General features: G+C 45.4%; 1 protein-coding gene across 3 annotated transcripts in view; it reads left to right on the plus strand.

Moving 5' to 3' along the window:
- FBXO15 (F-box protein 15) overlaps positions 1–14,767 on the plus strand; it is a 304,133-nt gene that overhangs the window by 16,000 nt on the left and 273,366 nt on the right. The window contains exon 1 of one of the 3 annotated variants that reach the window (XM_073631259.1): positions 14,223–14,321. The exons of the other annotated variants lie outside the window; for them this stretch is intronic. The gene's annotated coding sequence lies outside the window, so the exon portion shown is untranslated. Of the gene's footprint in view, positions 1–14,222; positions 14,322–14,767 lie in introns of those variants that run through there. 3 annotated transcript variants of the gene reach the window in all.

The raw sequence follows: 14,767 nt of genomic DNA on the forward strand, positions 1-14,767 counted from the left end.
TACTTTAACCACTTCAGCCCCGGAAGGTTTTACCCCCTTCCTGACCAGAGCACTTTTTACAATTCGGCACTGCGTCGCTTTAACTGCTAATTGCGCGGTCATGCAATGCTGTACCCAAACGAAATTTGCGTCCTTTTCTTCCCACAAATAGAGCTTTCTTTTGATGGTATTTGATCACCTCTGCCGTTTTTATTTTTTGCGCTATACACGGAAAAAGACAGAAAATTTTGAAAAAAAATAATATTTTCTACTTTTTGTTCTAAAAAAAATCCAATAAACTCAATTTTAGTCATACATTTAGGCCAAAATGTATTCGGCCACATGTCTTTGGTAAAAAAAATGTCAATAAGTGTATATTTATTGGTTTGCGCAAAAGTTATAGCGCCTACAAACTAGGGTACATTTTCTGGAATTTACACAGCCTTTAATTTATGACTGCCTATGTCGTTTCTTGAGGTGCTAAAATGGCAGGGCAGTACAAAACCCCCACAAATGACCCCATTTTGGAAAGTAGACACCCCAAGGAAATTGCTGAGAGGCATGTTGAGCCCATTGAATATTCATTTTTTTTGTCCCAAGTGATTGAATAATGACAAAAAAAAAAAAAATTACAAAAAGTTGTCACTAAATGATATATTGCTCACACAGGCCATGGGCATATGTGGAATTGCACCCCAAAATACATTTAGCTGCTTCTCCTGAGTATGGGGATACCACATGGACTTTTTGGGAGCCTAGCCGCGTACGGGGCCCCGAAAACCAATCACTGCCTTCAGGATTTCTAAGGGCGTACATTTTTGATTTTACTCCTCACTACCTATCACAGTTTTGAAGGCCATAAAATGCCCAGATGGCATAAAACCCCCCCAAATGACCCCATTTTGGAAAGTAGACACCCCAAGCTATTTGCTGAGAGGCATGTTGAGTCCATGGAATGTTTTATATTTTGACACAAGTTGCGGGAAAGTGACAATTTTTTTTTTTTTTGCACAAAGTTGTCACTAAATGATATATTGCTCACACAGGCCATGGGCATATGTGGAATTGCACCCCAAAATACATTTAGCTACTTCTCCTGAGTACGGGGATACCACATGTGTGGGACTTTTTGGGAGCCTAGCCGCGTACGGGGCCCCGAAAACCAATCACCGCCTTCAGGATTTCTAAGGGTGTAAATTTTTGATTTCACTCTTCACTGCCTATCACAGTTTCGGAGGCCATGGAATGCCCAGGTGGCACAACCCCCCCCCAAATGACCCCATTTTGGAAAGTAGACACCCCAAGCTATTTGCTGAGAGGCATGGTGAGTATTTTGCAGCTCTCATTTGTTTTTGAAAATAAAGAAAGACGAGAAAAAACATTTTTTTTTTTCTTTTTTCAATTTTCAAAACTTTGTGACAAAAAGTGAGGTCTGCAAAATACTCACTATACCTCTCATCAAATAGCTTGGGGTGTCTACTTTCCAAAATGGGGTCATTTGGGGGGGGGGGTTTTGCCACCTGGGCATTCCATGGCCTCCGAAACTGTGATAGGCAGTGAAGAGTGAAATCAAAAATTTACGGCCTTAGAAAGCCTGAAGGCGGTGCTTGGTTTTTGGGGTCCCGTACGCGGCTAGGCTCCCAAAAAGTCTCACACATGTGGTATCCCCGTACTCAGGAGAAGCAACAGAATGCATTTTGGGGTGTAATTTCACATATTCCCATGGCATGTTTGAGCAATATATCATTTAGTGACAACTTTGCGCAAAAAAAAATAAAAAAAATAAAAAATTGTCCCTTTCCCGCAACTTGTGTCACAATATAAAATATTCCATGGACTCGACATGCTTTCAGCAAATAGCTTGGGGTGTCTACTTTCCAAAATGGGGTCATTTGGGGGGGTTTTGAACTGTCCTGGCATTTTATGCACAACATTTAGAAGCTTATGTCACACATCACCCACTCTTCTAACCACTTGAAGACGAAGCCCTTTCTGACACTTTTTGATTACATAAAAAAATAATTTTTTTTTGCAAGAAAATTACTTTGAACCCCCACACATTATATATTTTTTTAAAGCAAATGCCCTACAGATTAAAATGGTGGGTGTTTCATTTTTTTTTTTCACACAGTATTTGCGCAGCGATTTTTCAAACGCATTTTTTGGGGAAAAAACACACTTTTTTAAATTTTAATGCACTAAAACACACTATATTGCCCAAATGTTTGATGAAATAAAAAGGATGATCTTAGGCCGAGTACATGGATACCAAACATGACATGCTTTAAAACTGCGCACAAACTGTGGCGACAAACTAAATACATTTTTAAAAGCCTTTAAAAGCCTTTACAGGTTACCACTTTAGATTTACAGAGGAGGTCTACTGCTAAAATTACTGCCCTCGATCTGACGTTCGCGGTGATACCTCACATGCATGGTGCAATTGCTGTTTACATTTGACGCCAGACCGACGCTTGCGTTCGCCTTAGCGCGAGAGCAGGAGGGACAGGGGTGCTTTTTTTTTTTTTTTTTTTTTTTTTTTTTCTTTATTATTATTATTTATCTTATTTTAAAACTGTTCCTTTCATTTTTTTTTTTTTTTTTAAATCATTTTTATTATTATCTCAGGGAATGTAAATATCCCCTATCATAGCAATAGGTAGTGACAGGTACTCTTTTTTGAAAAAATTGGGGTCTATTAGACCCTAGATTTCTCCTCTGCCCTCAAAGCATCTGACCACACCAAGATCGGTGTGATAAAATGCTTTCCCAATTTCCCAATGGCGCTGTTTACATCCGGCGAAATCTAAGTCATAAAATGCTCGTAGCTTCCGGTTTCTTAGGCCATAGAGATGATTGGAGCCACTCTGGTCTCTGATCAGCTCTATGGTCAGCTGGCTGAATCACCGGCTGCATTCTCAGGTTCCCTGTTGAGACAGGAGAGCCAGAGAAAAACACGGAAGACGTTGGGGGGGGGGGCATTCCCTCCCACTGCTTGTAAAAGCAGTCCAGAGGCTAATTAGCCGCTAGGATTGCTTTTACATGAAAGCCGACCGCTGGCTGAAAAGAATGATACCAAGATGATACCTAAACCTGCAGGCATTATTCTGGTATAACCACTCAAAGTCGTGAATGGCGTACCTGAAGACAAAAAATGGTTAACAATAAAGCACAGTAAACGGTAAAGTATAAAAAATTGCATACCTGAAAAGCAAACATGATAAAACATAATAACAATAAAACATTGCAGAATAGAATACAGTAAAAAAGAGCAGAACAATAGAGCGAATAGAGAGAGAAAGAACAATAAAACGACAACTATTATTTTTTATTTTATATTTTTGTTTGTGTTTTTTTTTTTTTTTTTTTTTTACACTTTTTTTTGTAACTAACTTTTATAACTGTAACCGGTTCCAGGTTCGGGTCTCTCAAAATGCGATGGCATCTTGGGAGACCCTGTGAAAGTGTGCCTAGTCTGTGCAATGCTGTACCCTACGCTAATACTCAACTAGTGAATGGTAGCGTTCAAAACATTCACCAATGCAAAGACCAGGATTGTCAGGACAGGAGAGACAATAATAGCGGGTGTCACGCCTATATCCGCGCTTGCTGCAGACACGACATCTTTTTTGGGGGGGTTCGTTGGGTAGGGATACTCGGGAGGACATAAAGAAAATGCCTCTCATGCAGCCGACTGCATTTGGTTGGGGATGTGAATGGGGGAAGTACGGGCGCTGCAGAAGTGGTGGGTTCCCAATTAGGATTGGCGAATGCAGCAGGAAGGGCATTATGGGCACGACGGGCCTGTGTTTGTCTTTTTGGTGGCAGCGGGACACTACTTGTGCTTGCCACCTCACCAGCTTGAACTGCACTTATGGGACTCGCCACGTCACCAAGTGTTACTGCAGTGCGGGTTTGACTACGACCGGGGTGTACTAGGCCGCTGGTGCTTGCCAGTTCACCAAAACGCTACAAAAAAAACTGTTAGCGATCGCAGGGATCAGGCCTGACTCTGCGATCGCTGCAGTTATGCGTTTAGTGTTTTGTAAGTGTCAGTGATCGATCGATACTGCACTTGGGTGGGCTGGGCTGGGCCCGGCGGAGGGGCAAAACGCAGGTGCTAGCAGGTATCTGGGCTGATCCCGCTAACACTGCGTTTGTGGGAACCCTAAACTGCTGGGGACGCTAGTATAGATCTGATCAGATATTGATCCGATCAGATACTATACGACCAAGGGAGGTGTACGGTGCATGCGTGGGTGTTAGCGGTACTGGCGCTAACCTGACGCTGCCTGGGGCTGGTGCTTGCCAGTTCACCAAAACGCTACCAAAAAAACTGTTAGCGATCGCAGGGATCAGGCCTGACTCTGCGAACGCTGCAGTTATGCGTTTAGTGTTTTGTAAGTGACAGTGATCGATTGATACTGCACTTGGGTGGGCTGGGCTGGGCCGGGCGGAGGGGCAAAACGCAGGTGCTAACAGGTATCTGGGCTGATCCCGCTAACACTGCGTGTTTGGGAACCCTAAACTGCTGGGGACGCTAGTATAGATCTGATTGGATCAGATATTGATCCGTTCAGATACTATACCACTAAGGGAGGTGTACGGTGCGTGCGTGGGTGTTAGCGGTACTGGCGCTAACCTGACGCTGCCTGGGGCTGGTGCTTGCCAGTTCACCAAAACGCTACCAAGAAAACTGTTAGCGATCGCAGGGATCAGGCCTGATTCTGCGAACGCTGCAGTTATTTGTTTAGTGTTTTGTAAGTGACAGTGATCGATCGATACTGCACTTGGGTGGGCTGGGCGGAGGGGAAAAACGCAGGTGCTAGCGGGTATCTGGGCTGATCCCGCTAACACTGCATTTTTGGGAACCCTAAACTGCTGGGGACGCTAGTATAGATCTGATCGGATCAGATATTGATCCGTACAGATACTATACCACTAAGGGAGGCGTATGCTGCGTGCGTGGGTGTTAGCGGTACTGGCGCTAATCTGACGCTGCCTGGGGCGACGCATATCACCGCCGGGCGATCAGGGGGCTAAACCTTTATTCGGTAATAAACGGTGGGTGCCCTGACACTATAAAAAATAAACGAACTAACCAGCGTCACCCGTAACGGTTATACGGTGATCAGTGGTGAAAGGGTTAACTAGGGGGCAATCAAGGGGTTAAAACATTTATTAGATAGTATATGGGGGTCCCTGACGCTATAAAACGCTGACGGCGAACCTAAATATTTACCTCCCTAACTAGCGTCATCAGCGACATTAATACAGCGATCAGAAAAATGATCGCTTAGTGACACTGGTGACAGGGGGTGATCAAGGGGTTAAAACTTTATTAGGGGGGGTTAGGGGGTACCCGAGACCTAAAGGGGGCTAACACTCACTGCCTTAACACTGTAACTGTCACAAACTAACACCAATACAGTAATCAGAAAAAAAAAAAAAAAATACTGCTTGGTGTCAGTTTGTGACAGGGGGGGGGGGGGTGGTTGGGGGGGGATCGGGGGGCGATCGGGGGGGGGGGGGGTCGGGGGTGTTTTATGTGCCTGGCATGTTCTACTGTGTGTGTGTGTGTGTTTTGTGCACTGACATGTCTTCTCTCCTCGGCGCTGGAACGGAAACTGCCAAGCCGAGGAGAGATGACATCACATCCTCTGCCTGTGTGAAACTACACACAGGCAGGGGAGGATTCCGATTGGCTAGGAGCGATCGCGAGGGGGGGGGCCACGATCGGATGGTCTCCCCCTCGCCTCCCAACGCTCCCAGTGAAATGCCGACCGCCGCTGGCACCGGGGGGGGGGGGGGGGGTCCGACCGGACCCCCCGCCTGCGGGAGGCAGATCACGTACAGGTACGTGATTCTGCCTGCCCGTGCCATTCTGCCGACGTATATCTGCGTTAGGCGGTCGGCAAGTGGTTAAAGACTCTGTGCAGGGAAGATCAGCATCTGAACCCAGAGAAGGTGGAGGCTGATAGACTGGAGGTAATATAAAGCATTACAATTAGAATTAAAAGTAAAAGTTTACCAGTATTGTGCATTATATTTAAAACATAACATGTCTGACTCCTAGTTAAAATACCCATATATCCTACTTCTGGGTGTATTTATTATATATGTGTGATTACTTTCACAGTATAAATTAACCCCTTTTAGTAGCGATTATCTGTTCTGTTTGTACTATAAAGGGCTCATTTTAGTTTTTTAACCCCTTGATGACATGTGATACAAAAAAAAGCGTGCTGCTGCTACTAAACGTCTTAATTACGTATTTAAGAATAAATTGCCTTTTTTTTAATATACATATTAACTAAATTATACACCACACTTTTTTTAAGGTTCTCCGAATAATCAAAACAATCGGCCAATTAATCGATTATGAAAATAATCATTATTTGCAGCCCTAGTTTCATTTAGCTCTTCTGCTTGAATCCGAGATTACCGAGGTGCTGTGGCTCGCTGTTCACTATACTGTCTTGAATAAATATTAAAAGGTAATTCAGAGGTCAAATATTAACAGGCCTGCAAGTGGCTTCTCAAACATATCTAATAAAAAGGTTGACCTCTTCAGGGAGCTTTGTGCCTAATAAATCTGTCAGGATGTGAACTTCTGACCCTTGTATTTCACTTATGGCCACATAGTCAATCCATGTAGATGAAGGTCACTCTATACCCCTCAAATAGTGGGAACATCATATTAATGCACCTAATGTATTTCATAAATCATTTTGAAGCCTTCTGCTTACTGTCGGCATGGGATATACTGTGTCCACCATTACAACAATGTTCATCCTATAACCTTTACTTCAGACTTTATTTTTGGATTTGTGTAACTAATTGTGAGTTTTTTTTTTTTCTTTATAAAAAAAAAACACAAAGTAGTATTGGGTCCCAAAGCAAGATAAGGCAAAAAGCCTTGTTTCCTATTCGGCTAGTTCACAAAAAAAAAGTAGGGCATGCAGTAGTTTCTTCTAGAGCAACGTGGTGTGATGCAATCCACCACATCGCACTGCAGTCAATAGAACTTAAAGTGATTGTAAAGTCTTTGTTTTCTTTTTCGTTTTTTTTTCTATTAAAATAACAAACTTGTCATACCTGCCCTGTGTAATGGTTTTGCACAGGGCAGCCTAGATCCTCTTCTCGGGTGCCTGGATAGAGTTCCTGGCCCCTCCCTCCTGTTGAGTGCCCTCACAGCAAGTAGCTTGCTATGGGGGCACCTGAGCTGAGCTGCAGCTCCGTGTATCCATTCAGACACAGAGCTGCGTATTGGCCCTGCCCCTCCTCTCTCCTGATTGGCTCACTGAGTTTGATGGACAGCAGCAGGAGCTAATGGCACCTCTGCTTTGTCTCACCCAGTCAGGAGGGAGAGTCCCGGATGACAGAGGCACTCTTGGACATTGCTGGACAGAGAGGGGGCTCAGGTAAGTATTGGGGGGTTGAGGGGAGCTGCTGCACACAGAAGGCTTTTTATCTTAATGCATAGAATGCATTAAGATAAAAAAACCTTAATGTGGCATTTCAAAAATGTTCTTACAAAAAAGTAAACCGTGCGATGTCTTGGAAATATATAAAGCCACGTTTAAATGCTTTATGTAACCGTTTTCCAATTCAATTTGTATAATTTCCTGAAATGCGTTGTGGCCTTGAAAATCCAAACTAGATCTGCAGTGTGAGTTCTTGCTTTTTACAGGTGCAAATATTAATCAGATTTGCGGTGTGGGTATCTGTTCCAAAAGCTTATGGGCTGTTAGGGAAGGTACTCAGATGGCTTTATAGAGCTAAGTGAACTCATATCGGTGTCACAGGTGCTATCAGGCCCCGTTTCCACCATTGCGTTACGGTAGCATGTGCATTAGCACAGCATAAACACACACGCTTTGTGCTTCATTCATTCTTAAAGTGTTTGTAAAGGCTCAAGGTTTTTCATCTTAATGCATTCTATGCAATAAGATGAAAAACCTGTGCTGCAGCTCTTCCCAGACCCCCCCTTTTTCTTACCTGAGCCCAATTCGATCCAGTGATGAGCGCAGCGGCTCCAGCCACTGTCTCTCTCCTCATTGGACCGATGATAACAGCAGGAGCCATTGGCTTCTACTGCTGTCACTCAAATCCAGTGGCATGGGAGCGGGGGACTGGGCCAAGTCCCGCTGTCTGTGTCAATGGACGGGGCAGCGAAAACTCGGGAACGAGCCCGCATGGGTGCTCCCAGGGAAATAGGCTTTCCCTGGGGGCACCTAATGAAGATAAGGGGCCTGGAGCGCCCGCGGGGGACCCCAGAAGAGGATCGGGGCTGCTCTGTGCAAAAATATTGCACAGTGCAGGTAAGTATAGGCATGTTTTTTTATTTTTAAACACAACGTGCACGAATGCATTGCCATGCATTGTGGTGTGCTGTATTACAAAAGAAAATGTGCTTGCACATGTGCAGTAGGCAGCACATTTAAATGGGAAAGAATGAGCATTAACGTGCATTTGTTATTGCAGTGCAGCAGTGTGAACCAACCCTTAGTTTAAAGCAGTTGTCTCCAAACTGTGGCCCGGGGCCAGATGCAGCCCTTTGCTTACCCTTATCCGGCCCTTGGGAAACTTCCTCTAACCGACACCATTAATAGGCACCATTACTCCCACCTCAATGGGGCAATATTTTCTACTTTCACTGGCCACAGCCTGGCTCCCCCTGAAGCCCGAAGGACAGTAAACTGGCCCTTTGTTTAGAAAGTTTGGAGACCCCTGGTCTGAAGAGTGAAGAGAAGGATAAGCAGTAGTACAAAGACTTTTTTTTATTATGCTACTTGCTAAGGTGGGTGGATGGATTACAACAGTATATGCAGATCTTTTCAGTGGTTTCTTTATAGGTATTTTAACAGAGTATTCAGCTGTTAGGTTGGAGTTGTCCTAAAAAGCGCTAATTTAGTCTTTTATATACTTACTGAACAAGGGTTAGGCTTATTTTTTATGTTTTACTTGTAAACCTCTTCTGATAATAGAGAAGTTTGTGTTTTAGAAAAAAAAAATGTGTACTCACCTTGGTGGATACAGCATGGATGCGATGCTGCATCTGTCCCCACCACTTCTAAGACAGAGAACTGAGCAATCAAAGACTGCTGATCGGTCAGTTCTCAGTCTTTACTGAGCACAAAGCTGGGATAGTCAGTGGCTCTCTGCTCTGCCCCTCCGGCACTCACTAGAATATCGGGCTGTGGAGGGTCAGAGCGGCTGGCTCAGTCTCCCAGTGGCTTGCTGAGAGGCTGATTCAGCTGCCAGTCCTTTACAGTTGGGATCTTTACCGAGCCTGGATCGGCTGAGTGACATCAGCCGATAGCGGACTTTATCCCGCTGTCAGTTGAAAACGGGTCACGGGACTGCAGAACGAACTGCACTTCTGTAATCAGAAGCAGAAGTATAGTCAAAATAGCTTTGGCCATACTTCTCCTTTTAAAATATTTCCACCATTCGCATATTAACGTTTTCATATTTGCGCTATAGCCGAATGACGGCTACATCGCAGACCTACTTTGCCGTGAGGGTGTCAATAGACGTCCTCCTGTGCTCGAGCGGCCTGCGCGCCCTCTGCAGGGCGCACGCAGCGCGCTCCGTGATCAGCGAGTCTGAGACTCGGCTGATTACAGATTGGAGTAAGGGGTCGATCCCGACCCCTTACCACATAATCAGCTGTCAGCCAATGACAGCTGATCATGTGCTGTTAACAGAGCCGGTAATTGGCTATTTTTTCTCCTCAGCTGACAGCCGATCACCGGTGGCTGTCAGAGGGACATCGGTCCCGATCAAGGAGAGCAGCCGCCAGCTCATCTGTGCCCACCTGTGCTGCCTGCCAGTGCTACCCATCAGTGCCCACAGTGCCACCTATCAGTGTCACCAATCAGCGCCTCATCAACAGTTCTGCCCACCATTGTCACCTACCAGTGCCCATCAGTGCCGCCTTATCTGTGCCCATCAGTGCCGCCTTATCTGTTACTATCAGTGCTCATCAGTGCAGCCTATCATTGCTCACCAGTGCCGCCTCAAGTCCTGTCTTGATCCAATACTGTGCCTGTCTGCAGCGACACTAGTCTTTCTTTCTCTTCTCACAGGACACAGAGGCAGCAGTGAGAGCCATTGGCTCTTCCTGTTGTTAAATCCTGTGAGGAGGGAGTGGGCTGTGGAGGCACACAGCTGAGCTCTGGAGCGAGCCCACAGGTAGGCCACTGTAGCAAGAGGAAGAGCCAAGAGCTCCACTGGTGGACTCCTCCAGAAGAGGAGATTCAGGAAGAAGGTAAGTATGACATGTTTGTTATTTTAGAAAACAAAAAATGTAACCTTTACAACTTGCTTTAACAGCTTGCCGCCCGCAGGCCGTCATAGGACGTCCGTCCATTTAAACAGGGCGTGCGTGCAGCCCTGTACCTTCGGTGGCGGCGTGTCACAGAGACACCGCTCGCCACCGAGGAGGATGAACAGCCATTGGGCATGGCTGATTACCACATGATAGGCCATGATGAAGTCACTGGGGCGGTTTGCAGGCGCTATTGCGCTAATAACAGCGCCTGCAAACTGACACGAAAGTGCCGCTGCTTGCATTCTAGTGTGAAAGCCCCGAGGGTTTTCACACTGGAGCGATGCGCTGGCAGGACGGTAAAAAAAGTCCTGCCAGCAGCATCTTCGGAGCGGTGAAGGAGTGGTGTGTATACCGCTCCTTTACCGCTCCTGCCCATTGAAATCAATGGGACGGCGCGGCTATACCGCCGGCAAAGCGCCTCTGAAGAGGCGCTTTGCGGTGGTATTTAACCCTTTCTCGGCTGCTAGCGGGGGGTAAAACCGCCCCGCTAGCGGCCTCATACCGACGGTAAAACGCCGCTAATAATAGCGGCGTTTTACCGCCGACGCCGCCCCCCGCCCCAGTGTGAAAGGGCTCTTACTGACCGCCGCATGACTATATACTATTTTGACTTTGAAGAGGTATAGCTGCTGCCACAACGGAGGTATCCATCTCTTCAGGCGGTGGTTTCAGTTAATGATAATGGTGGTCTCTGCGGCTGATCACCGTTATCGGCGGCGGGAGAGGGGACTATCAGGTCCTATCCGTGGCTGGGTATGGAGATGAGTGAGGCTAAGATGGCCCCCACCTGTCTCCATACCATAGCAGCGAGGAAGCGACGTCAAAACGTCACTTCCGCCCATACGTCTAAGTCCTCATGCACACGGACGTTTTTACAGCTGCTTTTTTGAGCTTTTTTTGCAGCTTAAAAAGGCCTGTCTATGTTAGTCTATGGCTTCATGCCCACCTAGGCGTTTTTGAGCTGCAAGTGGCATAGGCGTTTTTAAGCTGTAAAAAAAACCCAGGACCAGTGGGTTCTGAGAGACGTTTTTCAGCTGTAAAAACGCTCTAACGCTGAAAAACGCTCAAAAACGTCATTCACCAACGTTTTTTAGCGTTTTTGATCCATTGAAAAAAAAAAAAAAAAAATTTGAAAAAAAAAAAAAATGCTCAAAAACGCTAACGCGGAAAAACGCTATTGCAAAAACGCTGAAAAACGCTGAAAAAAGTTAAAAAAAATCACTGCAAAGATACTGGCGTTTTCATAACGTTTTTTTAACAGCCTGTGTGCATGAGGGCTTAAAGGCACATTTTTTTGTTGTAATTTTTTTTCAAATGACAAAATTTTTATTTTTTTCTTTTATTGCATTTAATTCCAAATATGAGATCTGAGGACTTTTTGACCACAGATCTCATATTTAAGAGGACCTGTCATGCTTTTTTGTATTACAAGGGATGTTTACGTTCCTTTTAATGGGAATAAAAGTGACCCAAATTTTTTTTTAAACACGGTGTAAAAATAAATAAAATCAAATAAATAATAAGAAAAAAAATGTTTTTTAAAGCGCCCCGTCCTGACGAGCTGGCGTGTAGAAGCGAACGCATACGTGAGCGCCCGCATATGAAAACGGTGGTCAAACCACACATGTGTGGTATTGCCGTGATCGTTAGAGCGAGAGCAATACTTCTAGCCCTAGACCTCCTCTGTAACTCAAAACATGCAACCTGTAGAATTTTGTAAACGCCTATGAAGATTTTTAAGGGTAAAAGTTTGACGCCATTCCACAAGACACAGAACACAGCAGGGACCTGAGAGGACGCGCAGCGTGACTCGCGCATGCGCAGTAGGGAACCAGGAAATGAAGCTGCACGGCTTCACTTTCTTATTCCCTTACCGAGGATGGCGGCGGCAGCAGCCGAGAGCCGAAGGACGGATCGGCTTCGGCTGCCGAGATCGCGGGCTCTCTGGACAGGTAAGTGTCCATATATTAAGTCAGCAGCTGCAGTATGTGTAGCTGCTGGCTTTCAATATTTTTTTTTCAGCAGACCTCCACTTTAAGTGGTTAATTAATACCTTGGAATGTTTATTTTCTAAAAAGGGGTCATTTGGGGGGTATTTGTACTTTCCTGACTTGTTAGACCCGGTTCACACACAGGTGGCACGACTTGCAGGTCGCCTCAGCGAGGCGACCTGCAAACGACTTCCGCGGCGACTTGCAAAACGACTTCTGTATAGAAGTCTATTCAAGTCGCCCCCAAAGTCGTACAGGAACCTTTTTCTAAGTCGGAGCAACTTGCGTCGCTCCGATTAGAACAATTCCATTGTACAGAACGGGAGGCGACTTGTCAGTTGTCAATTGAAATCAATGGGGCAGCGCGGCTAACACCACCGGCATAGCGCTGCTGCAATAGTGCTTTGTGGTGGTTTTAACCCCTTCTCGGCCACTAGCGGGGGTTGAAAAGCGCCCCGCTAGTGGCCGAATAGCGCCGCAAAATTGATGGTAAAGCGTCGCTAAAAATAGCGGCGCTTTACCCCTGTCGCACTCACAGCTCCAGTGTGAAAGAGATCTAAGAGTAGTTCTTATTAGCAAGCATCCTTTTCAGGATTTGTGAAAGAGTTTGGGAGGAAAAGGTTTCTGTTGCTGTGTCTTGAACTAGTCACTTGGATAGGAAGTAGGGGGAAATCCTTTTTTTTCTTTTTTTTTTTTTTTTTTTTTATTTAAACATGTGGGGAATGGTTAAAATATTTGTCTTTTGACCACTTTAGGGAGATTTTTTTTCTTTTGCTTTTATATCCTTGTGACATTTGTACAAGAAAACAAAGGGTGTTGTCACCAGAATATTAAAACACAGAGAGAAAGCTATAAATATATTGTCAGACTGTTCTTGTTCTTTCCACCCTATTAAATCTGTCTTAAAAGAGAAGTATAGGGTTTTTTTTTTTTTTCTAACCATACTTACCTAGGTGGATGCAGCATCGCTCCGATGCTATATCTTTCCCCCGGCACCTCGAACACTGAACACCGCCGATCGCTCGGCTCTCACAGTTACCTGAGCAGAGAGCTGCTGACTGTCAGTGAGCGGCTCTCTGCTCTACTCTGCCCCCTCCTCCCTCACTGGGGCGCTGAGCTGTGGAGGGGGTGGGAATGGCCAGATCAGGCTCTTAGCGGCTTGCTGAGAGGCTGAGCCAGGTGTCGGTCCAGGGATCTGGGTGGATCCCGACTCTCTGGCCGTGATAACTGCCGAGCCTGCACAGACTTTGTAACGTAAGCAGAGAGCGGACTTCAGCCCACTTTCTGCTGAAAAAGGGTCACAGGAGTGCAAAACGAACTGCACTCCTGTGATCTACAGGACAAATACAGCCAAACGAGCTTTGGCTGTACTTTTTCTTTTTAATATTTTCTTTTTATCTATGTTCCCATTGGAGAAATCTCCTATCATCTCATACATTGTCAGAAGGTGATGGGGAAGTCTCCACATTGGGAGCACAAACCTGACAGCTAAAGGGGGGGGGGTTCTAACTCTATGCTGTTCTGTTCAAAACCAAATACATTTTGGCTGGAGCTTTTTGCCCAAGTCCACTGTATCCTAAACTAAAATAATAAGCAGGAGCTCCTTTAATTTTAGTTATTTTGCTGACTTGGAGGAAATCTGCTGTTAAGTAAATTTTGTTTGAAATGCCTCGGTGGGGGGGTTTCACTAGACACTCACCCTCCGTTGTTATTAAATGACAATATTGTCCTTTTTAAAGTGGCTATAAACCTTAAAGTGGTTGTTAACCCACTGTACTAACATAGTCGTATCCCCTCTGTATCATAACATTTGTCCCTGTGTCTGTGTAAAGTAAAAAACTGCCGATTTGTACCTGTATAAGCTGCACTCTGAGCGCTCAGCTGACATGTCAGCTCCCTTGTTTCTCCAGCTCAGAGCTGAAGTGGGCAGGGACGAGCCATCCTGCTGACGTCAGCCAGAGAGAGAGAGAGAGAGACGAAAATCAGCTGAGCGGCTGGAGCCGTTTATACAGGTACAGTACAGATCAGCTGAGTTTTTACATTACACGGGGCAGATGTTCTAATGCTACGGAGGAGATAAGATTTATTGTCAGATATGAGGAGCGGGGGGGGGGGGGGGTTTACTGTGCTGTATAACATGCTTTACAGGAACAGGATCAGGTTTTTTTTTTTTGGGGGGGGGTTAACAAACACTTTAGGGCTCCACACACACTGAAATAAACGGCTGTTTTTGGGCGTTTTTTTTTTTTTACAGCCCATAAACTCCTCTCTGTTATCCTATGTGTCCATGCGCACATGGCTGTTTGTGGATGTTTATCAGCACAGTGGAGTTTATGGGCTTTTGCCTGAATGCCCTAAAATCACGCCCAGGAGCTGTTTTTCTGACCACAAAAAAAAGCTTAAAAACGTTAAACACACATAAATGCTGATAAACGTCGATAAACGCTCAAAAACGTGG

Source organism: Aquarana catesbeiana, linkage group LG05, assembly GCF_042186555.1.
Source record: "Aquarana catesbeiana isolate 2022-GZ linkage group LG05, ASM4218655v1, whole genome shotgun sequence".
NCBI classification, from domain to species: Eukaryota; Metazoa; Chordata; class Amphibia; order Anura; family Ranidae; genus Aquarana; species Aquarana catesbeiana.